The sequence below is a fragment of the Pangasianodon hypophthalmus genome, chromosome 15, assembly GCF_027358585.1.
Source record: "Pangasianodon hypophthalmus isolate fPanHyp1 chromosome 15, fPanHyp1.pri, whole genome shotgun sequence".
Lineage (NCBI taxonomy): Eukaryota > Metazoa > Chordata > Actinopteri > Siluriformes > Pangasiidae > Pangasianodon > Pangasianodon hypophthalmus.
Window position 1 is genome coordinate 4,425,237 of NC_069724.1, and position 25,879 is coordinate 4,451,115.

Genomic DNA, 25,879 nt, shown 5'->3' on the forward strand with positions numbered 1-25,879 from the left:
AAAATTAAAAACAAATCTATATTTCTAAACTGATGTGTAAACAGACTAGAAAGCTGATCTGCCCCTACCTCTGATACTAAAAACAGCGCTTCTCTACGTCATCAGTCACAAATTAACTGCAACAAAGTTGGTCAGGATACTAAATCGAAATCGTTTTGCATTGTATCATAGCAGATTTAGTATCGAATCGTTCATCAAATATCGAATCGTTGCCATATGAATCGAAATAACATCGAAGCAGATTCAGTGATACTGCCATATTAAATCATCGCCATGTGAATCAAAACCATGTAATGTATCGTATCGTAGCAGATTCAGTGATATCGTCAAATATCGAATCATTGCCATAATGAATCAAAAGCGTATCATAGCAGATTCAGTGATATTGTCATATAACAAATCATCGCCTTGTGAATCGAAATCATGTAATGTATTGTAGCAGATTCAATGATATCGCCAAATACTGAATCGTTGCCATATGAATTGAAATCACATCGTAGCAGATTCAGTGATATTGTCAGATAACAAATCATCGCCTTGTGAATCAAAACCATGTAATTTATCATATCATAGGAGATTCAGTGATATTGCCAAATATCGAATCATTGCCATAATGAATCAAAAGCTTATCATAGCAGATTCAGCGATATTGTCATATTAAATCATTGCCTTGTGAGTCAAAACCATGTGACGTATTGTATCGTAGCAGATTCAGTGATATCGCCAAATATCTAATTGCTGCCTTATGAATTGAAATCACATCGTAGCAGATTCAGTGATATTGTCATATAACAAATCATCGCTTTGTGAATCAAAACCATGTAATGTGTCATATCATAGCAGATTCAGCCATATTGTCAGATAACAAATTCATTGATTCAGTGATATCGTGAAACATTGAATCGGTGCCTTCTGAATCGAACTTGTATCAGATCATAGCAGATTCAGTGAGATTGCCAAATATCAAACCGTTACCTTATGGATCAAAACTGTACCATATTGCATCGTAGAAGATTCAGTGACATCATCAAATACCGAATATTGCCTTAAGGATCGGAATCATATCATAACAGATTCAGAGAAGCTGTCAAATACCGAATACCGGCTTAGGAATCAAAATCGTATCTTAGCAGATTCAGTGATATTGTCAAATATCGAATTGTTGCCTTATGACGCTAAATCGTATCATATCGTGTCAGATTCAGTCGTATCGTCAGATATCAGCTCATTGCCTTATAACTCAAAATGATAGCCTATCATAGAAAAATGTTAAATATTGAATCGTTGCCTCGTTCTCTCGTTATTTAGTATATTAATAATATAAAGTATACACTCACTGCCCACTTTATTAGGAACACCTATACACCTACATATTCATGCAACTAAACAATTAGCCAATCACATGGCAGCAGAATGTGGCAGGAGGGTGTGGCAGGGGAATGGCCAGACTGGTTTCGAGCTGATAGGAACTAAAATAACCACTCTTTACAACCGTGGTGAGCAGAAAAGCATCTTCGATAATAATGATTAATAATAAAGCGGACGTTTATTGTACATAAGTACTGTACTGGTGCACTTTTTAGGATGCTCTAGCGTACTAGTGTACATACTACTTAATAATGAAGAATGCCATTTGATGTAGTATATTAGCATAGTATTTAGTATGTAAGTAAGCACTTTGGGACGTAGACTCTGGGGGAAATAATGTTTCATGCATAGCTTGTACTTTACAGATTATTTAGCACAATAGGATACTGTTTACGATGTACCTCTTGTGGTTTACCATTTTAGCATGCGGTTCCAGACGCACTATTTAATTACAGTTGCCTATCTGTATCTGTATCTTTATAATTCATCAGCTCTCGGAATATCAGCCTATAAATACTATATCCGCTGACCAATAACATAGATTACATCCAGAGTACAATTCTTTTTTGTATCAGAGTTGCCAAAAGTGGTGCTGTAGCCAGTATTTTAGAAGTGACATGAAATCACTCATCATGACTGGATGGTTTGTCCAGTCACTACGGTCTGTGAGTTAACATGGTCGGTAGACGCCAAAACAATAAATATTAATGCAATGTTTTGGCAATAAATCATTCAGGACTTAAATATTCTAAACAGGATCTATTAAACGATCTATTATGGCTTAGGTGTAAATTAGAAGTTCTCAGCCCCAAGCAAGGGTAGAATTAATCTTATTCTGATAGAACATGCAGGATCTTCTGTTTTGCTGATACACACTACACTCTGATACACTCATGAGAGGACAATCATTCATTCTAGTCTATCCTGGGAACACTGGGAGCGAGATGGAGAGCATAATACACCCTAAATGGGATGCCAGTCCATCACATGCACACAGGTTCATATACTCGTACACACCTAGAGGCAATTTCAAGTCGCCAGTCCACCCACAGGCACATTATTGCAAGGTGTAAAGAAAACGGAGCACCTGGAAACCTGGGTGGACACGAGGAGGACATGAAACTCCACGCAAACAGTAACACCAAGCTCAGGATTGGACCAGAGACCCTGGAGCTGTGAGGTGGCAATCCCGGCTTGACACATTGCTCACACATCACACATGCAAACTGTAATACGGATGTGCCACACTGCAAACCAAAGCACATCAGATACATTTCATCCATTTTCAACCCCGTGCTTATAATAACCGAGATGTTTCTAATTATTTCTCATTCTGAAATGTTGTAGGAAAGAAATCTAAACACAAAGTCAGACACAGCTATAAAAATGTCTGTCTTACAATCTGAGTTTAATGGATAGTTTACCTAGCTTTCACTGTCATCTTTTTTTCTTCCTAATTGCTATTCACCACCCTGAATTCAGGAAATTCTGCCTTATGTGCATAAACAAACAAACCATTAAAGAGTTTTTACTGAGTGACTGATGACAGCCTTAATTCGTCTGTATTACTTGTGGAGTGATATTACCTAATATTGAATTAGCCTTCATTATTGTACTATTGTATAGTCCTATATCTGCTTATCTACACACACACACACACACACACACACAGATTTGTCTTACTATCCTAGCGAGGACCTTGCAGTGCATATAATTATTAATGCAGCTAATTAATGCTAATGCTTAACCGTTCAGTAACCATTTGTCTCTTTTCGTTTTATTAAATAAAAGCTGCAGTTAAAAAAAAAAAAAAAGAAAGAAGTTTTCCTCATGGGAACCAGCTAAATGTCCCCGCAAGATCAAAAGTGCCAGATAATGTGTCAAAAAAAATCTTGCTCACAAAAATGTGTCAAAAAAAAAAAGTTCAAATAAAAGTGGAAGTATCCAGCCAGAAATGTAAAAAAGTTGCTACTTTTATACGGACTCAAGTATTAAAAAATTAAATGTTTTTAACTGATAAAATTGTCATGTTTTCATGTGAAAAAGAACTTATTATTCATCTAAAACAGTTATAAACAACTACGCCATTTTACCTGAAAACCTCATTCAATCTCTGTAAGTTTGCTGCTAATATGCATGACTAATGTTATGTTTGCTAATGAATTAATTACAAGTAAAATATCCTGTAAATAACCAAAGTTTACAATTTGCTAGAATTTGATTTAACAGTTATGTTCCTGGAATCGATGCTAGTCTAACTTGGCTTTAGCAAAGAAACCAGGCTAATTTAGTTAAATATGGCCAGTTAAATTTGGCAAGTTAGCAACATTCTTTTTCACTTTTGGTGGTGTTCATGCCTTCCAGCGAGGGAAAGGAGACACGTCATTTTATACGTATCTTTGCTTACTCCAGCACATTGAAACTTTTTACCGAGGTAGGGTAGCTATAGAGCTAACTACATTGTGTAGCATGAGTTGATGAATTACTTACTGCTACATTCCTAAACTTGACTGGATGCTTAAAACTGAAATGTAAAGAAAATCTCCAATTCCATTCATGTATAGTGTAGAGTCATAGGCTGGATAAGAGAAGAAAAGACCTTTGAGATTTGTTACAAGTATTCAATTTCAATACTTCTCAAGTAAAGTATAAATACAGCAATGTAATACTTAAGTATGATAACAAAGTACAAAAATACTGCAGTATTTTCAACCCCTGGATATTTCTATAATTGTCAGGACATTTGTTCCCTGCCAAGATACTAAGACATGCCCATGTACACACATACTATAGAACAATATAGATAATAGGCAGTAAATATTATGTGTAAATTTATCAGTGACCAATATTGCAGTTAGTTGCATTGTTGTCAGATGGTGCAACTTTTCCACGGCAGGCTTGATGGCACACCTTCTCTTTATATAAATCCTGGCTGGGGAAACAGAAGAAGTGCACTCATTAGGGCCTAATTCAGAGACAAACTGTCTCGCCTCAAACTGTCGCTTTCTTGGCCCGGGTATCTATTTGCTGCACGGTTGTGTCTTGGCTTGCCTGCTTCCAGGAGCCGTGGTATTGTGCTGTGAGATGCTACAAAGCAGGCTGCTCTTCCCACGCGCGGGCATCCGTCCTCATTACCCCAGCACGGCATGCCCGCTCTGTGCCAACGCTCACAAAGAGCCCCTCCACCCAGAGACTCTGACAAATGCGCAGAGAGCAACAATGGAGCAAGAGATGGTTTGTGTATGTGTGTATGTGTGATGGAGTGTGTGTGTGTGTGTGTGTGTGTGTATGAGACACAGCAAGAAATAGAAAGGGCACAACTCAATGCTTTGTTGTTGCCATCACCACAAAACCTCTCAAAAATTGTGTATGAAAATGAGCGTGTATTCGTATTATAGCTCGCAGGCCTTCTGTTCTCCGCAGAAACACTGCGACAATGGGCTCCAGTCTCGTGGGAGTGAATGCTGAGATATATATCCACGTGTACTTTTGGAAGCCGGCCCATACCATCAATCTTTTCCTTACGCCGAATAAAGAATGGAAGCAGCGTTAAGGGGATGCAACATGCTGGAAGGTATGAATTCTGCGCTAGCTTTTGTCTCGCGCACAACAACTCTGTTCTGCGGTGTCCTACACACCTTGCGGCTAAATGATCACTTGAGAAGACACACACACACACACACACACAAACTTAAACGTACGCACAACACTACAATGTACGTACATGTAATTCAGGATGTTAGAAGACAAAGGAAATGCATAAATAAAAATATATATCTGTTTGAACTCAAATTTTAGCTTACACTTCTAATTAATTCAATTCAATTTTATCTGTATAGTGCTTTTAACAATAGTCAGAAAGCAGTTTTACAGAAATCCATACGTAGATTGTCCACTGAAGCACACTACTGCTTTTAGAAAGTGCAAATTTTTAGAGTAACCATGTGGGACCATCCACAGCTATCTTCTTACTGCACCTTTACTTTAAACTAACCCTGAACTCAGCTAATTCCTCTTGAAGGGCTGATTATCTAAGCGCTAAATTCACATTTTTTTTCTGTCTGAAAAACAGACTTTCTCACTACCTCTGTATGAATAAATATTCAGGGAAAGAAGTATGTCTGGGCTTAGTGTTTGTGATCTCACCATGGCTTTTAACCTACCATGGAAGATGTGATACGTGGAAATGTTTAGCCACAGAATCTAGCTAACTTTGCTAATGTTAGAGAGGATGTTTTTTAAAAAATTATTTTTCAATTGTTATAGTACATTCTGACAGATTTATATATTGTTAAATAAAACACTGAGAATACTATAATGTAAATCGTGCCTTAGATACTGAAACCTTAACATAAGCATGTTTATCTGAGACAAATGTGCGCTTGCTTGCTAGCAGTTAACTAGCTGGCTAGCTATTAAGGAAAGCAGGGGGTCATGGAGTGTATTTCTATGTACTTTAATAGTTACTGCCATTTTAGGTTAAAGGTATAGAGAGATTTTGTTCTTACGCCATTTTAGTGATTTATTAAAGATTAAAAATATTTAATAACAATTTATTCTTCTACATAGAAGATTTTAATAGCTTTAAAATCGCACCATGTACAACAATGTACGTCACTTCCCTCTACCTTCCATCTCACACACACACACACACACACACACACACACACACAGACATACATTTTTATGTCAGCTTTTTAAATAAAAGCTGTAGCGTTTAAAGAAACACACAAAAAAGAAGCAATTGCAGGGACCAGCTAAATTCCCCACAAGGTCAAATCTTTCCGATATTCCTATCCTTGGGGACATTTGGTTCCCTAATATAAAAATACGAACACGCACACACAGATACACACACACACATTTCAGCATTAGTACTTTGCACACATATAGGCCACCTTATGCTAAACAGCTCTACAGTGGACATAAAAAGTCTCTACACCCCTGTTAAAATGGCAGGTTTTTGTGATGTAAAAAAAAAATGAAACTAAAACGATGTCAGAACAATTTTCACCTTTATTGTGAAATTGCAACATGTAAAAATCAAGTGACAAACAACCAGAAATGTTTTAGGGAAACATGCAGAACATCTCCTTGTTGAAAAATATTAATTAGGAGTGGGTTACAAAAATTTCTTTCCAAGGCATTGGATATACAATGGAACACTGTAAAGACAATAATCAACAAGTGGAGAAAACGTGGCATGGCAGTGACGTTACTAAGAACAGGACGTCCCTTTAAAATTGGTTAGAAGACCAGGAGAAATCTGGTCAGGGGGGCTGCCAAGAGGCCTACAGCAACATTAAAAGAATTGCAGCAAATTCTGGCAAGTACTGTTTGCTCCCTATATGTGACAACAATCTTGTGAATTCTTCATTTCTGGGCTGTGTGGTAGGGTAGCAAGATGGAAGCTTTTTTTAACAACAACAAAAAAAAATTCCCAAAACCATGTAGAATAAAGTGTTATGGATTGATGAGACCAAAATTGAATTTTTTGGCTATAATACCAAAAGATGTTTGATGCAAAAAAACCCCACAAAAGATCACCATCCCCATGGTGAAGCTTGGAGGTGGTAGCAGGATACTTTGGCCCTGCTTTTCTTCACCTGGAACTGGGGCTTTAATCAGGATGGAAGGAATAAGGAATAGCTTCAAATAATAGTCAATTTTAGCACAAAACCTTAAGGCCTCTGCTAAAACACTTAAGACGAAGAGGAATTTCACCTTTCAGCATGACAACAACCCGAAGTACACCTCTAAACCAACAAAGGAATGGCTTCACCAAAACAAGATCAAGGTAGTCCAGATCTAAATCCAGTCGAAAATCTGTGGGGTGACCTGAAGAGGGCTGTGCAGATTTGCCAAACTGACTCTTACCCAAAAAGACTGAATGCCGTGATAAAATCGAAAGGTGTTTCAACTAAGGATTTTTTTTTTTCATTTCTCCCCCAAAAGGATTCTTATTGTTTTTCACTTTAATTTATAGGTTGCAGTTTCACAATAAAAATAGAAAATGTTCTGACATGATTTATCTTGGTTTCATTTTTTTTACATCACAGAAACCTACCATTTTAAAAGGGGTGTACACTTTTTATATCCACTGTATCCTACACCCTCAAACACTGTACGCCACCTTGAATGGTGTCTGATGAAAGATATCGCTGAATAGTTTATATGCTGCACTGTAATCCTCCACACTATAATACACACCAACTCACATGACCTTCACTCAGGTACAGTAAGATAAATGTGCTAAACGCGCACGCTCACACACGCTTGCACACCCCCTGACTAACCACATGGAAATAGCCACTATATAAGTTTCAAATGGCATCATCTATTGTGGATGGATGAGTTCCTGGACAAGCTTATCTATCATTCTAATCCATTCTCTACGCCAGTGTGTGTTCTATCTTCTCTGCTAATGACAAGCAAAGGCCTCAGGTGCTACACCAGCATATCTCCGTAATGAAGTAGTTCACCTGTTTGGCTTCATATCTCGCCCGAACAGACCACAGCCTAAATTGCTTAACAGGCATTAATTCATGAAAGGAACAAAAAGCGCGCCTTGTTTTCAGCATGGTAAATCTAAATGCCAATCAAGCAAGAATCTGACCTTTGCGCATTAACCCGTTGAACGAGAGCGCGTTTTTAAGCAGGTCCGAATCAATCAGAGAAACAAAATCTGGAAGATTAGCAGCATGTCAAAAATAAACTGTAATGTATCTCTTCATTTGTATACTAATAACTATGAAAAAGTCACCGCAGGTTCAAGATAAGAGCGACTACGCAGGCGGTCGTATAAAGCACAGACTGGGTGATATGTAAGGAATAAGACATAACGAGTCATGGTGTTATAGGAAAATAATCCAGGTCAGGGTGGTATAATACAACTTGACACAAAGCAGCATGGATTACAGCATGACACGAAGTGTACTATTCCTCCAGCACGGTGGCTTAGTGTTTAGCACGTTTGCCTCGCACCTTCGGGGTTGGGGGTACGTTTTGCCTCTGCTCTGTGTGCATGGAGTTTGCGTGTTCTCCCTGTGCTTCGGGGGTTTCCTCTGGGTACTCCGGTTTCCTCCCCCAGTCCAAAGACATGCGCTGTAGGCTGATTTGCATCACTAAATTGTCCGGAGTGTGTGAATGGGTGTGTGAGTGTGTGTGCAATTGTGCCCTGAGTCCCCTGGGATAGGCTCCAGTCTCCCCGCAACTCTGTGTAGGATAAGCGGTACAAAAAATGGATGGATGGACAGATGAATAAAATGTCATGCTTTTTAACTGTTTATAGTAGAAATGATGATTTCAGAGGAAACATATCAGACACCAGATCCTGCAATAAATGGAGTGGAAAAAGACTGGAATTGAATTTGGAAAAGAAATGTATTTATGGAACTGGAAATGTTTACACATAAAAAGATGACTGTTTTTTTTTCTTTTGTTAGGATTAATTTTATTATATTTATACTTTATTATATTTATTATATTTACAATGTAAGTGATTTTTGTGTGAAAGAGTTTAACTGTGAAGTGCTTCAGTCAAAAAAAAAAAACATTTTAAAGGTTTGTAGTTTTTTTTTTTAAATGATGAGATGGGTACGGCTGTTGGCTGGTACTCAAGGTTTCAGTATCGATATTGGAAAAGATTAAAAAACATTCAAAGAGTTCCTAGAATAGTTCATATTATCACTTGCATTATAACAGCTATAAACAGCCATTTACTCACAATACTTTACTGGAATTAATGCTGGGGGAAAAAAAAAAAGCTTGTCATGTGACCAAGAAAACTTACTGACTTTTACAAAGTGCTGATACTGGAGACTCCTTCCATAAACATTACATAAACGCCTCCTAATAGAAAGCTTCACCACACCAATGATCATATGTTTTTCACATTCTTTATGTTTTTTTTTGTTTGTTTTTAAAAACGTATATTATTAGCCTTAGATTATGTGGAGTATCTGCCATGTGAGCCACTATGAATGAGCTGTTACTATAGCAACAATAATATATTAGAAAGAGCACATTAATATAAACCTATCATTTACTGTACGTTACAGCTGGAACTACAGTCATGCTGTGCCCACTTTCTGATTTGAGAATTTAACAGCACTGTGATATAAATAAGACAGAAAGCTCAACAAAGCTTCCTGCAAACTGAAAAAAACAAACAAACAAAAAAAGCACAAATTGAAGTGGAGTTTGTTACTTTTTTTATATTTGGATGATTACCAGCATTTAAAATGGAGGATTTTTACATATTTTGCATATCACTAACTGACTGATATGAAAAATAGCCAACTGATTAGCACATATGAACAGTCTCTCTTACATATTAATAGACTTTTATACAATTATTTGCTAAATTTACACCTCTGAGGGCATCACCTAAATATGCTCTTGTTAATTAAAACATCTCCATGCATTGTAGCTGAAAAAGCATTTATTTTTGTGTTAATCAGTGACTCTTTTCAGTTAGTGGTGCCTTTGGCACATATATACAGACGTAGCTTAAAATGGATTACATTGGTGTGTCATGTTATCTGACTAGCCGATACTTGACGGTGTTTTCACAACATATGAAGCATATTCTGAGGGTTGCTAACAAGTTGGAACTAACATTAAAGACCAGCAAAAATAGTAATGCCATTACAAAAAACAAAACACTATACTTTTTGCTATAATGATAACGTTCTGACATATCGCCCATCCCTACATGATGCTATTCTTGCCTTGCTAGCCTCTTCCTGATTGTAAGAGAACACCACATGAATTTCCACACACTACATGTCATTTCAGCGCTGCCCTGCTAACAGGACCCTGTGCTATATTTACACCTGTACAGGACGTATATCTTTGGCGAGTGAGCGGCGAAAGCTACAGGTACGCCTGACAAATCATCTGCTGACGCATTAGCTAGCACTTTTCTGGGGTTTTTTTTGTGGTGTCGGAAACATCAGGCAGAGGATTGCTTGGTTTCTGTACCTACAGCTTCCAATTAGCCTATGATACAATTCTACAGAAAAACAAGGCCAACTGCATGTTCACAGAATGTAATTGATGTTTTAGTGCAGTCAGGAAAAATGGATTTCTCCCAGATGCAAACAAAAGCAATGAAGCCACAGTGTTGAGGTTTACTGGTCCGGTGTTGAGTCCAGACCAGTTTAGAGAAGAGCCCAAGAGTGACACATAATTAGGCATGGGAGTCATTGAAGAATATTAATACTTGATTCTCATATTAGCAATATGAAAGGTTACATAACATTCCACTGTCTATCATGATCCGCACTGTAAATTGTGCTTGATTCCTTTCTGTGTAAATTTGTACAGTAAATTATGCATTTGTATTATAATTAACAAGATTAGGCTAATAACTGAATAACATATAAGCTAGTTTGAACGTTTAGATCAATGTCACTTGGTTTGTTACTTAGTTTCTTTGCTTTGTTTCTTAATTTGCTATTTTGCTTTGTTTGTAATTTTGTTTTGCTTTCTCTGTTACTTTGCTAATCTGCTTTCTGATATTTTAATTTTCACTCCTTCTTTGTTATTGTGCTTTTTTCTTTGATTTTACCTGACTCTTTACCTCGCTTTACTCTGTACTTTGCATTCTTTGTTAATTTGCTTTTTTTTGTCACTTTGCTTTGTTTATTTGTTAATTTGCTTTGTTAGTTATGTTATTATTTTTGCTTTCTCTGTTAATTTGCCTTGTTAATTCATTAATTCATTTAGTTACTTTATTTTGCTTTCTCTGTTAATTTGCTTTGTTAATTCATTAATTCACTTGGTTACTTTATTTTGCTTTTTTTTCTGTTAATTTGCTTTGTTACTTTGTTAATTTAGTTTGTTTGTTACTTTTGTTTGTTGCTTTGTTTGTGACTGTTACTTTGCTTTCTCTGTTAATTAGCTTTATTACTTTGTAAATTTGCTTTGTTACATTATTCAATTGCTTTGTTACTTGCTGCTTTGCTTGTTACTTCGATAGTTTGCTTCCTTTGTTACTTTGTTAACTTTCTGTTACTTTGCTTCCTTCGTTACTTTCCTTTCTTTCTTACTTTGTTTATTTTCTTTGTTTGTTATTTTCATAATTTGCTTCTTATTTTGTTCATTTGCATTCTCCTTACCAAGCACCTGCTTGCCAAAAGTCAGAGATCTGTTGTAAGCCTGAGTTAGATGACATTCCATAGAAAGAAGTCAAGAGGTCAATTTTTCTGCAGTATTGCATACTGCATATCCTTCACTGCTGATGAATAATCCATGGATCTGAATTCTACAAGCATTTTAACTTCAGCCCTTGGATATAACACAGTCAGGGATATTCCAGAAATTTCTGGGCCATGTGCAAATTCAGTACAGTAAACATATCTGGCCCAGGCATAGCATTAAGTCAGCAGTGCTGGTCAGACAGCACCGCATCTTTTATGCCAAACAGCAAGTGTGTTGACTGTGGATGAGTGAGGATACAGATATTTGGTCCAAAATGTCTATATATTCAAGTAGCCCTGGCATATATGCTGCTTTGGCTTACTCTGGCCAGTCTGGGCTGTCTTTTTTGCAATATCTGGACCGAGAGAGATGGCTGAGATTCGGTACCAGTGTTAAAATGAGTCCTGGCCCATGTACCAGCCAACAAAAAGCATGATTGGTAGCTGAAATTTATTATTAAAGCTATTATGTGGCCATAATCTGGCAAATCAGTCTGGACCATTCTTAGGCTGTCATTCTGTGTAGTATCTGGGCTGAGAGATGGCTGAGATATGGTACCAGAGTTGAAATGGGTTCTGGCCCATGGGCAGGCCAAAAATAAGGATGAGTCCTGGCTGAAATTCGGCACTATCCTGACTATCATTCTGGCAAACTGGTTTGGGTCGCTGTTGGCCCGGCATTCTTTGTGGTATCTGGGTTGAATAAAAACTGGTCATGTGGGCCAGGACTAGGCCAGAAAGACTTTTGTGTGGGATGCAAAGACTTTAATCTAGTACTCCTGAAGTCCCCGTCTACACAGGGTTGGATAAACAGTGTTAACCAGTAAAACATGTCTTTTCTCAAAGGTTATATGTCATTATATATTGTATATGTAAAATTTATTCCTGATAAGCTTAGAAACAAGCATGTGTAAGATTATTTTCTTTATAAATGTAGATTTTATTTATTTATCCATTTTGTTTTTTTTACTAATTGGTACATGGTGCAGGATACACAAGCCCTGTGCTTGAGAGCTTTAGATAGGTTGAGCCTCGCAATTCAGCAGCAAAAATTCCCCACAATAATTTCAGTCTAATTTAAAACTTTCCCAGTTCTTTGTATAGAGGCTGAAGGATATTTGACTGATAGATAATGTTAGTCTTTTATAAATGGTTCAGCATCTGTGACATCACGAAGACTTTCCAGCATACTTCTCTCCTATAGATTGAACTCTCCACATCAGGGGTGTAGCTATAGATTGCAACCCAGATAAAGTCATTAAGTATAACTTATTGTATAACTTATTGTATAAGTCAATAAGTTATACTTAATGACTTTATCTGGGTTGCAATCTGGAGTGGCGCAGCTAACATAACATTAGGCTATGTCTTATGAAGTACACTAATGCTACGAATTTAATATCATTAGCTAAAGGTAGCTAATAATGGACTAAATAAATATAATTTTATTGTTTGTTGTGGTCAGTGGGGCCAGGAAATAGTTCATGTCTGTTGTAGTTCACTGTTGGACAATGATAAATAAACTTTCATTTCCATTATTATTCAAACTAGCCAATCACAGTGATATTTACTAAGTCATTCAGTTCCACATCACTGACACTGGCAACTGTACTGACTAATAAATTCTAATAATAATAATAATAATAATAATAATAATAATAATAATAATATCTATGGTAGCACTGGCCACCCATGACCACCCCATGACATGTTCGACATTATTATCTAAATTATTTTAGAATTCAACCACTGGATACCAGTACATTAGTGTGGAGATCTGTCAAGATGAATTCAATACTTATTAAAAACAAATAAATAAATAAAACCCCATGCAGTTACATTTTTAACTCTGTCTGAGTAGCAGCCCTTCATAGCTGCACATAAGCAGTTAATCAGTAATTATGGATGCGTCATTGTTTAAAATTCAGCACGCTGCCATATAGGCTTTAATGAGAAGATCTTCAAAATGATGAAGGATGAGTTAAGCTGTTCCTCCCGTTTGCCCGCATGCCATCAATCTTTGTGCCTCCACATGGAGAGTGTGCTCTCTTTCTCTCTTTCCTCTCTGCACTTTTCTCAGCTCGGGACTTGTGCGTCCCTCCTAATCACCTCTCTTGTCACCATCACCTGCCGTCTCCTACTCCGTACTGTCCACACTTTCAAACACATTCACATTCACTTTCCCGCTTCCCGTATTCCTTCCTGTAGTAGAAACAAACGAGGGAGGGAAGAAGAGGCGACATTGGTGACCGGTTTGTTTTTGGTAGGTGCCTTTCACCACGACGTGTCACTTCCTGTTTAAGTTCTCGTTATCTGCCTTCTCCTTCTGCGCCACTTCCAATCTTCTTTCTTCTTTGTTTTTTTTTTTTTTTTGGAGGTTGGACTGCCTTATTTCTGTTTGGCGAACTAATTTCTCCTTTTTGTCCTCCCCTGCTATGGTCTTTCATGCTGAGAACCATTCCCCCAATCAAAACGCTACTACAAAAGCATTTTTTTGGTAAATGGAATCTTTACACACTGCTGGGCGGCTGATAAACAGATCTAATTTTGTCTCTTGCTGCTCATCCCATAATGAAGTCAAAATGCAATTATCAGTAATGTTTCAGAAAAGTACAGACAGGGCGGAATGAAGGCACAGCATGTACATCCACGCTCTCTCTCTCACACACACACACATTTTGCCATTTGGCCTGAGTGGGGTTACTGAGTCTGCAAATGATAAACAAGTCGAAAAGAAACGACCATTGCGAGCACGCAGCGCGCTCTTTGGGAGGCATTTTCGAGCAACGCCTTGCAGTTTCTAATACACTGCAGCTGGCTTTGCTACTTAACACTTCTTTTGTGATGACAGTGAGAGGGAAGCAATTATTCAGGCCATTTTAAAAGTGGCTGCATTGAATTTGCAAACCGCCAGGTGCTGAAGACTTTGTGGAGATTTGCGTGCCACCCAAGCTGATAAAACGCTACAGTTAGGCTGTTTGTGTAATTTTTTTCATATTTTTTTTCTCTGTTGAAAAACTGCTTTATGCGAGACTTTTTAATAGATCCATGCTAACAATGACTCCAGAGCAATCAAAATGTGCAAGCTGCAGGGAAAGTTGGGGTGCTTTTGGAACAGTAGCATTTGCATCACAAGTCAGGGCGACATGGCGCATTAGCAGCAGGCAATTAAAAATCAGTAGTCAGTCTGGAAGGCCACTGTGTCAGCTGTATTTCAGGAAGCAAATAGTTAATTAGGGTGGTATGGTGCTGCAGCAGGATGCGTCGCTACCTCACACCTCCAGGGTCCGTGGTTCGATCCTGAACTCAGGTTGCTGTCTGTGACGGGTTCTCCGTGTTCATGTGTTGGTACATGCTGGTATGTGGATCGGCTCCAGATCTTGAAGATTGGTTCATCAATCTTCAGTAGCCATTATCTTTGATGAATCTGAGCTGAAACATTAGGCACAAGGCAGGAACACCCTCTGGATAGGACACCAGGCCATTGCAAGGCATTACACATAACACACAATCAAACTTACACCTAAGGGAATGGTAACGTTTTGGTAAGTGGAAGGAAACTGGGGAACCCAGATGAAACCCACATGGATAATAAACAGACCTCGGGATCAAATGCCCAAGTGGAGAAATATGATCTAATATCATCAAAAGAAAAAGGGTCTAATATCATCAATCCTGGAGTCGAAGACAGAATAACTGTCTCAGCTCTCTGGGATGGTCTTTTTTTTATCTTCCCTGTCAATCAGAATGCCACTAAACAATCACAGGTGTCTGTTATCTCGCATATATGGAAGAGAGCAGGTAGCATGCTGTGGCACTACATGAGCAAACGAAGAAAAAAATAAATGGCTTTATGTGTCTCAGAGGAAGCACATGCTAGCCTTTGACCTCCCAGGTTGGCAGATGTCGTGCGATAAGGGAAAAGGAAATGGCAGTGAATAAATTGGTAGAGCATTGGCCAACAATCCCAAAAAGACAAAAAACAAAAAACAAAAACAAACTTCCAACTGGTGTTCACAAATACAATCCCAGTGAAACTCAAAAATGACTACATTTCATAAGGACTAGTGTGGAGTTATTCAATTTTTAAAGTTTGTTTCTTCCTCCAGTTGTCCCCAAGCTGAACGGTGAGCTGAAGGGACAATTTCTGCTGTCATCCCTTGTTTCAAATCTCTAGGGCTCCCAGTCCAGAGCTCTCACCGTGAAGTAGGCGCCCCGGCTCATTCGATTTCATGTCGGAGAGGACAGGCACGGATGCAGGGCAGGTGTGGAGAGGGAGTTTGGGAAGGAAGAGAAAGCGGCGAAGCAAAATCTCTCTGATAGACAGCCTCAGCACCTCGGTCCCCTATCTTATTAGGGGAAAAGAAATAAGGAGGTACATAGACAGATGGACAGAGAGATTGTGTATGTAAGCATAGTGGATGGATAGAACTGGCTGAGAGTGAGCCTTAGGGACAACAGAGGGCAGGAGAGGGCAAGTGTGTTGTGTGTGTGTGTGTGTGTGTGTGTGTAGCCTGTGCCAAGCTACTAAGGAGATTGCCGAGGGTCCCAGTAGACACAGGGTTAAAGGTCCACGCTAGAGACCTGAGAGACTTGTGAGTTAAACTATAGCTACTTCCACATTGGTAACTGCTGCATCCAGAGGGCTGGCCACTGGCAACCGGATCAAAAAAAAAAAAAAGGAAGGATAAAACAAAGCTGTGTATCTAGCCTAAAGATTAGGAAGGTGTTTTTATCCCCAGAGTAAAGCAACAGCTCCTTACAAGACGTTCTCTTTTAGAAGTGTTGTTCTATATCATTCTCTCGCAGCAGGGGGAGAAAAGAGTGCGGCGCTTTTTTTTCATGCTGCTCCCAGCTGACAGCAAAATGCTGCGAGTCATTAGGCCAGGGTAATCTAATGCCTTCCATTGAGCCTCAGCTCTCACTTAGAGCATTAATTGGTGAGTGAGTCACCTCACCTTTCCACGTCTAAAGAGGAAAGTGCTGAGAGGGTTCCTTTGAGTTTAGCATAATTAATTACTGTGACAACCAAGGTGCGGAAAAACCCCCCCCCAAAGCAAATCCTTAAGATCTACAGCACGCCGAGCTTGGCTAAAGGTTGGGCAAAGTGTTAGATGATGCTACTACATGCAGGATCATTACAGATTTAATGCTTGAGTTTAATGGATGCCAAAAATCTGCTTGAGGAGACATTAAAAGGCTATCAAAGCCAGAATTGTCCATTTCCTGGCAGACAGCAGGAGGAATGCTCTGAAATACTGCAGCTATGCCATGAAAAATGCAGCGTCGCTAGGTTCAGACTTTCTCTGTAATTTGGAGTTCATTTGCATCGTATTCAAATGAGCAGGCCGGGAGTTGCGAGCGATTTTACCCTTTGCGTTTTGGCTGTGCAGAGGAACTACTTAACGTGATATTATGAGAGCAGGTTATGGTCAGTAGTTATGGAACGCGCTAACATGTCAGTCATATGAACGGAGGATGTGCATGCTGACTGCGCTTCGGAATCTCAGCAACAGATCTACCGGAGCAGCTTATGAAAATGTGCTGTGTTATGCAAAAATATGCAGATACAAGAGACCACTCGCAGCAGGGAAATCTGGGTTACATTGGAGTTAATGGCACATTTTTACATTTTACATTTTCACACTCTCAGAAGCAAAGTGCACATGCGCACACACACACACACACACACACACTTTGTTCTTGGGGGTGATCAGGAGAGTGAGGAGAGGCACACTGTAGAGAATCCGATTACTCTCGCTCCAGAGTCCGGTCCATCTCCACCATTATCCCATTACTGCAGCGTGTCCTCTCTCCACTGCAATTAAGGCAAACCTTCAGAGACATGAGAGGCCCATCTCTTTTTGGCAAACGCCATCCATCATATGTTTAGGGTAATATCGAGGGAGAGCAATAGATGCCTCTGATTAGTGTTTGAGCTTTGCTCGGAGAGGCCTGATGGATTGGGACTGGACGGAGAGCAGGAATGAGAGTATAATGGAGGAGCTGTGGGCATCTCTAATGTACAAGGGTGTGGGGAGCCCAAATGGAGAGCTAGGTCTGGTCCAAACCATCCCTCTGGGGCTAAATGAGAGGAGGGGGTCGAATGGCAGGGCTGATGAAACAGGATGTGATATGTCCTTGCCAGTTGTGGAAGTTTAATTAAAACCTGGAGTCTCGCCACAGAGGGAGTGTCAGAGAACAAGACAGATATATATATATATATATATATATATATATATATATATATATATATATATATATATATATATATATATATAAAAGTATTAGAGAAAGGGAACGACAGAGTGCAAAAAACTCAGAGATCCATCCAAAACAAACAGTTAATGAGAAGACGAGAATAATGGCGCTTGAACTAATAACGAATAGTGTGTTGCTAGATTGGGGTGGGGTGTTGTGGTGCTCATGAAAATGGCTAACCACAGCATGCTGAGGCTAGTGATTTACAGCTCTTGTATCTGGCTCTTGACTATGGAGCGTTAATGAGAGGCTGTGATGGGGCTTGTTAGCGGGTAACGAGCCGTGGTTCTGATGCCACCCCTTGGACTGAGACAGGAAAGGGAGGGGGCAGATGGGTAAATGCTTTCACCACTCCATACACTGCACAAAAGTCATTGGTGACATCCTGATGTGTCCCTTTGTACCTCCTGTCTAGGGAGTGAATAATAGTGAATAGTGAATACAAAAAGTATACAACTATATATAATAACATACAACCGTCTATATATTGTATCAGTTTTGTTGAATTACAATGGAAAGAGAAAAGCACTTAAAAGAGCAAAATATAACATTAATTATAATTTTATATAATGAATATAAATATATAACTAATTATAAATTATTCATTACTGATCAAAATGAATTAAAACTATAATTATGAGAGAAAATATAATGTATAATGTAAATATATTTTACAATCTATAGAATACTGATACTGACTTTTTATATTGGATGACATATTAATTATACTGACAAACAGCTTCATAGAATTTATTTATTTGTTTGTTTGCTTGATGTATTTATTTACTTATATCACGTTTTGAGTTCAGAACATCAATGAGCTTTACATACAAAAGATTAGATGTTTGAAACTAGGTATTTAGAAAGTAATATAAAGCGCATTAAAGAACTAAATTACCAATTTACATATTATATTTCATGTAAAACAAAATTTGGAGATTAAGGAAAGACCAGGTGACATTTTTCAGATGTTCAACCCAGATTCCTGTTCTTGGATGATAGGAGGGGAACCTGATGTGGTCTTCTGCTGTAGCTCATCTGCCTCAAGATTGGACGTTTTGTGCATTCTGAGATGCTTTTCTGCTCACCACGGTTGTAAAGAGTGATTATTTGAGTAACTGACCATTCTTCCCTGACCTCTCTCCACAACAAGGTGTTCATGCCTGGAGAACTGCCACTCACTGGATGTTTTTTCTTCTTTTTTCGCAACATTCTATGTAAACTCTAGAGACTGTTATATGTGAAAATCCCAGGAGATTCGCAGTTTCTGAAATACTCAAACCAGCCCATCAGGCACAAACAACCATGCCACGGTCAAAATCACTACGATCACATTTTCCCCCATTCTGATGCTTGATATGAACAAGCTCTTGACCTGCATCTGCCTGATTTTATGCATTGTGCTGCTGCCACGTGATTGGCTAATTGGATGATTTGGAATCTATGGTCATTATATTTCTTCACATAATTTATAATCTGTAAAATAAATCTGCTTGTCACTGTAATCCATATTCTCTTGTATTAATACAGCAGTTCGTCCTTTATTGAGCGTAGAATAGTTGAAAAATGTGCCAATAATCTCTGGCATGAAGATGGTTAAGTGCTTAATGAAGCCCGACAAGTACAATCCAATCAGCCACTTTTCTCCATCAACACAATATGAGAAATATCCTGCTGGTAAATAAAAGTAAAAGGTTGTCACATGTGAAAGCCTGCGACAGGAGTGAGAGTGAGGCTGCCAGGGTGTGAAGCAGCATTTCGCCACAATAAACAACAACAACATGTCGAAATCTCCTTGTGCCACTGTACTCTGCTGCTCGGATATGTCTCCTCCCTTGCACTCTCGCTTCACTCAGGATGGAGAGATAGACAGAAAATAGATAGAGCCAGTGAGAGAAGAGATGACAAACAGTACACTAGCATGTATGTGATATTTTCTATTTATGATGTAACACTTAATCTGTGAGATATAAAAAGAAGCACAGAGAGTCAGTTAGGAGGAAAGTCTTCAGTGGACAGAGCCTTCGCGATGAAAAGCCTCGCTTTCGCTCAGGAAAGCGAATACGCCGTCTCTGGAAACAAAACCCCACTCTAATAAGAGAGGTGGCCTATCGATTGTCTGGTGGGAAGAAAAAGAGATGACACGGAGCTAAGAGAAGGATGATGGTGGCTTTTCAGAGACAGACAGAAAAACGAGACGGTGGCACAATAACAAAGTCCTGATCCAATCCAAATGAGAGCAGTCAAAAATAATGCCAACAAGAGATCCTCTGGTTTACTGACTGACAATTTCCAACTCAGACACTCTGTTCAAATGCTTATCCACATTCCCTGCTCTTTTCAAACATCACACAACAAAGAAGATGCTCTGCAATGTTTAAAATGAAATCGCTAAAACAAATCGCTAAGACGTCATAAGCTCTTTCATGTATCTAGATTGTCTGGTTTACGAAGCTTGTTGTGGCTAATTTTAAGCAGAATTAAAAATTAATGGATGTATTAAAAAAAAAAGTAATGTAAAGTATGATATCTTTTAAGGCTAGGTACCATACCCTATACACACACACACATATATATATATATATATATATATATATATATATATATATATAATTATGTGTGTGTGTGTGTATATTTGTGTATAGGGTATGGTACCTAGCCTTAAAAGATATCATACTTTACATTACTTTTTTTTTTTTTTTACATCCATATATATATAGATCTTTATTAAAGTTCATATATATATATATATATATATATATATATATATATATATATATATATATATATATATACATATATATCATCAAAATGTAATCCAATAAACGTATACATTAATACAAAAATGTTTGTGTGAGCAGTTAATTTAAAATAAATTATGAAAATATAAGAACTGAGGCAATATATCATTAACTTATATGTTGCATCTTTAAAAATATCTTCTTTTTTTTAACAATTCGATTCAACTGATTTTTTTTATTGATAAAACACCTAATGGTTAGGCATAAAAGTTTAAATTATCAATTATTAATAATGACAAAATTATTATTTTTTTCATGGAATTTAAAAAAAACCACTGTATATGGATACATAGTATAAATTTGCCATATTTAAGAAAACCTGCCATCATAAAACAAACAAACAAACAAAAAAACCCTGATAAACTGATAAACCCAGATAAACGGATAAACTGAACTAAGGAAAGAAGGAAATAAGGATTCTAAGGAAATAAGCTCTACAATGATTTATGATTCAGTATGGAGAATTAAAAAATATATATATATATAGTGTAGGTCCCCCTTGTGCCACCAAAACAGCTCTGACCCATTGAGGCGTGGACTCCACAAGATCTCTGAAGGTGTGCTGTGGTATCTGGCACTAAGACGTTAGCAGCAGATCCTTTAAATCCTGTAAGTTGTGAGTTGGGACCTCCATGGATCAGACTTATTTGTCCAGCACATCCCACAGATGCTCAATCGGCTTGAGATCTGGGGAATTTGGAGGCCAAGTCAACACCCTGAACTCTTTGTCATGTTCCTCAAACCATTCCTGAACAATTTTGGCAGTGTGGCAGGGAGCATTATCCTGCTGAAAGAGGCCACTGCCATTAGGGATGCCATGCCATGAAGGGATGTACTTGGTCTGCAGCTATGTTTCGGTAGGTGGTACATGTTAAAGTAACAGCCGCATGAAAGCCAGGACCCAAGGTTTCCCAGCAGAACATTGCCCAGAGCATCACACTGCCTCCGCCAGCTTGCCTTCTTCCCATAGTGCATCCTGTTGCCATCTCTTCCCCAGGTAAGCGACACATATGCCCCCGGCCTTCCACATGATGTAAAAGAAACCGTGATTCATCAGAGCAGGCCACCTTCTTCCATTGCTCCATGGTCTAGATCTGATGCTCACGTGCCCATTGTAGGCGCTTTCGGGGGTGGACAGGGATCAGCATGGGCTCTCTGACTGGTCTGCCATGCAACCCAATACACAGCAAGCTGCAATGCACTGTGCATTCTGACACCTTTCTATCATAGCCAGCATTAACATTTTTCAAAAGTTAGTGCTACACTATCTCTTCTGTGGGATCGGAACAGACGGGCTAGCCCTGGCTCCCCACATGCATCAATGACCCTTGGATGCCCATGACCCTGTCGGTGGTTCACCAGTTGTCCTTCCTTGGACCATTTTTAATAGGTACTAACCACCGCATACCAGGAACACCCCACAAGACCTGCCATTTTGGAGATACTCTGACCCAGTTGTCTAAAAATCACAATCTGACCCTTGTCAAAGTCACTCAGATCCTTACGCTTGCCCATTTTTCCTGCTTCCAACACAACAACCTTGAGAACTCACTGTTCACTTGCTGCCTAATATATCTCAATATATTTCAAATATGTTTTCCTATACGGTCGAGTATGATGACCCTTCTCATTTTTAACAGAAATTTTTATTTTACTGATATAAAGAACTAAAGTAAGAAAGACAACATGAGAGAACTCCTAAAATTAGCTAACAAATGTGCTAGAACATGTTCGCTGACATTAACGTCTGCCTTAAACATAGAGAGAAAACATCCGAGAAGTGACATCAGCACAGTCAAGAGAACAGATACTGACCATGCAGAAGTAAAGAGAATGCTCTCATTATTTTTGCTGATGCATAGTTTGTGCCAAGGAGACCAAGGAGTGAGGAGAACGAGGAGAACGAGGAGAGTGAGGAGAGTGAGGAGAGCAAGGAGAACATCCCACTCACTTGTGCTTCCCTTGCTGGGCTTCTGAGGGAGGAAGAGTGATGAAGGTGAAGCTGAAGGATCTGACAGTTCACTGTCTCTTGTGACTTCTATCCTCTATGTATTTAGCTTCATCAATTATAGATTGAATTAGGAATCTGAGTTTTTACTTCTCTGAGATGAGACTTCTCTGTTCTTCAGGTGTTCATGCTGTAGTATAGGCCATAAGATCTTACAATGCACAACACCTTCATGAATAAATAATGAGCAGTAATACATTTATTAATGAGCTTAACTTTGGTGGGAAAAGAGCAGGTGTCAGATTTACATAACACCAGCTCCATGAAAGTAGGTCAGGTAAGAAAAATGACGGTATTGAGTAGCAACTAGAGAACTTTATTTACATAGAGTTAATCAGGAATAATATTCTCGGGGTGGACAAATCAGTATATCACATCAAGTGCCTGAGACAAGCAGGTTTCATGTTCACGTTTGTTATCAGGAGTTGCCAACATCAACCAGAAAACTAAATTCTGTACTGTTTATTGACTTTCACAAAACAGAAGTTTTTATTTAGTATATAGCTACGCTTAAAAGTACACATCTTGATGCTAATTTACATCAAACAACTCGTTCTAAATCCCACTTCCTGTTATACACACACCGGCCAGATTGTTATCTGATTGACGGGAATTTAGCGGATTAATACATACGACAGATGATTTTTTCCGAATCAGGAAAACGCAGGTACGTGGAAACGTTGAAGAAATTAAGCAAAACAAAGTGCAGCACAAAAGCCATCTCATAACTCTTAGACTCAGATCTTTTATTTGCAATACGAGGACAGAACACTACAGCTTACAGCCAAAATGTTCGCAAACTATTCACTTTTTGTTGAGGTCGCAAAGATGAGCAACTCTGTTAGAAGTAGATGATAAACATAAAATCAGACTTTCCCTTACTTTCTATTACATCACAGCACAACTGAATTCATGAATCTCATTGGTCAGAAGGTGTGCATTATTCATACCCACAAAATACAATTTTCTTCAGGTTCCGGACCATTCTCTTTGGCATTTTCATTTATCATTCTATACAGTTTTTAGGACAGTTCTCTGACAGAACTCTAATGCTAAGACTTGTCATATTGTAGCTTGGGGATGTTTGCAATGTTTGAGTCTCTCATAATCTCACTCTTCCTCCTCTTAGAGCAAGTCCACTATCTGGCATCAGGCACAGTATGATGGGTTCTCCTTTCTGAGTGTCGGGTCCTGAAAGGCCACGGTTTCTATAAAACTGCTATGTGAAAACAAGTCTTGTTAAAAGCACTGTATAGACACACTGGGCCTTATTAGAGAGAGTTGAATCAAACATGTTGTGAAGAGTAGGGGTGTAAACCTCAGGCGACATGATTCTGATTCTTAAAGGAACAATTTTTCAAAGTCTATCTGCAATGATATGATACGATACGATTTAGTAGCCTCCCGATCGATATCTGACCAACTTTGTTCCCGGCGTAGGTCTATGATGATGACGAAGAGAATGACTATTTTAAGCATAAGAGTTACAGATAAATCAACTTGCTAGCCTATTTACACATCAGTATAAAAATAGGAGTTATTTTTACATGCCAGTTGTTTGTCCTTTTTTTAAAAAATTCATTGATTTATAATTGTTGCCTCGATTCTATTCAATCGCTGCTTGTTATATCAATGGATTGATCCAAATCGTCCAATTGTTCACCATTAGTGTTGAGATAATATTTAATAAAATTGGAGCATGTCTGTATTCAGTCCTCAGATTTAACTATAGACTGAACTATTAACTCTCTCAGTTACGTGCTACAAAAAAAGAGGCAAAAAAAAAGCAACAAAAAAGAGGCATGTCTCAGTTACAGGCAATTTTGACACTGAACTTTAGAGTTACTGTTGTGATTATATGTATAAATATTACGATTACGTTATGAAATATTCAGTGGCTGTGTTGCCACCTCGCAGCTCCAGGGTTTTAATTCTGACCTCGAATTACTGTCTGTGTAGAGTTTCTCATTTTTTCTGGTTTCCTCCAACTTGACACAATGTGCCAGTATCTGGAATGTGTGTGTGTGTGTGTGTATGGTGCCTTGTGATAGACTGGTGTCTATTCCAGGGTGTGTTCCCGTTACGGTGTATTCCTGCCCAGCGTTCCCAGGACAGACTTTGGACCAGGATAAAATGGTTACTGAAGATGAATGAATGAATGCATTAAAACATTACAAGATATTTTTCATGCATTTTCCTACAATCCATTTTTCATGCACTTGAAATTCTCGAGGACTGAATTTGATATGGCAAAGTTAATTATTTTAATAAATCATTCTTTCCTGATGGCAAAATAATGTATATAACACCGGAATCATGAGCATGACTATTAATATCAATTCACAATATATTCACACTTTTAGATGTTTCACACTATTTGATTTAATCTGATTACTTCTCAGTTGTATATCAGAGTTTAAGTCTAAACTGTATTTTTTATAATCTCTTGCTTCTCGTCATATTGCACTTGACAGCAATAGGCAGTCAGTTAATAGGCATTACAGTTCACATTTTTTATCCTTCAGTTTTTTCAGGCTTTAAAACAAGTGCCTGATTTAAAGCGGATGGTAGAGACTCCCGCCAGAAGAAGGGATGCCCAAAATACCGATATAAGCATCGCTGCAAAATCAATACAGAGTTCATCTGACTGTTCACCTTGATCCTGATGGGAGTGGTCTCTTTCAGTGTGACTCCGCCCCATCACCAGAGCACGAGGACTCACTGAATGGTCTGATGAGGAGGAAAATGATGCAAATCTTATGCTATGGCCTTCACAGTCACCAGCTCTCACCCCAACTGAACACATCTGGGAGATTTTGGACTGATGTGTCAGACACCAGTTAAGGGAAGTAAGGCGTTCACTGCTCCAACAGCTCCAGAGAATCTCTTCTGGTGGCTAGTGATGGCTCAACACCTTACTAACACACTTTATGTCATCTTTTCTTTAACCTGTCACTTATATATTACCTAATGCAGTACAGAGCTGGGAAACGTGCAAACGTAATATGTATATATGGCAGTACATCATGTCACAATACACATTTCTGGGGTATGTGTAGATGTATAACACTGCTCGCAGTAACAGGTCGTGATCTGACATTAAAATCTGTTTTCGTATTCATTCTTCCATTTTTATTTTCCCCCATGTCCTAACGGGAATTGGCCTAATGGTTTCCATTAATTACTTCCCTCTCAGCATCTAATGATTCGAATGCTTAATGGAAATCATTAGACCA

The 25,879-nt window shown here is 38.5% G+C and overlaps 1 protein-coding gene across 1 annotated transcript in view; it reads right to left on the reverse strand.

The window, feature by feature from the left end:
• The window catches only part of tenm2b (teneurin transmembrane protein 2b), a 282,971-nt gene that overhangs the window by 116,592 nt on the left and 140,500 nt on the right, over positions 1-25,879 (reverse strand). The gene's annotated exons all lie outside the window — the stretch shown is intronic.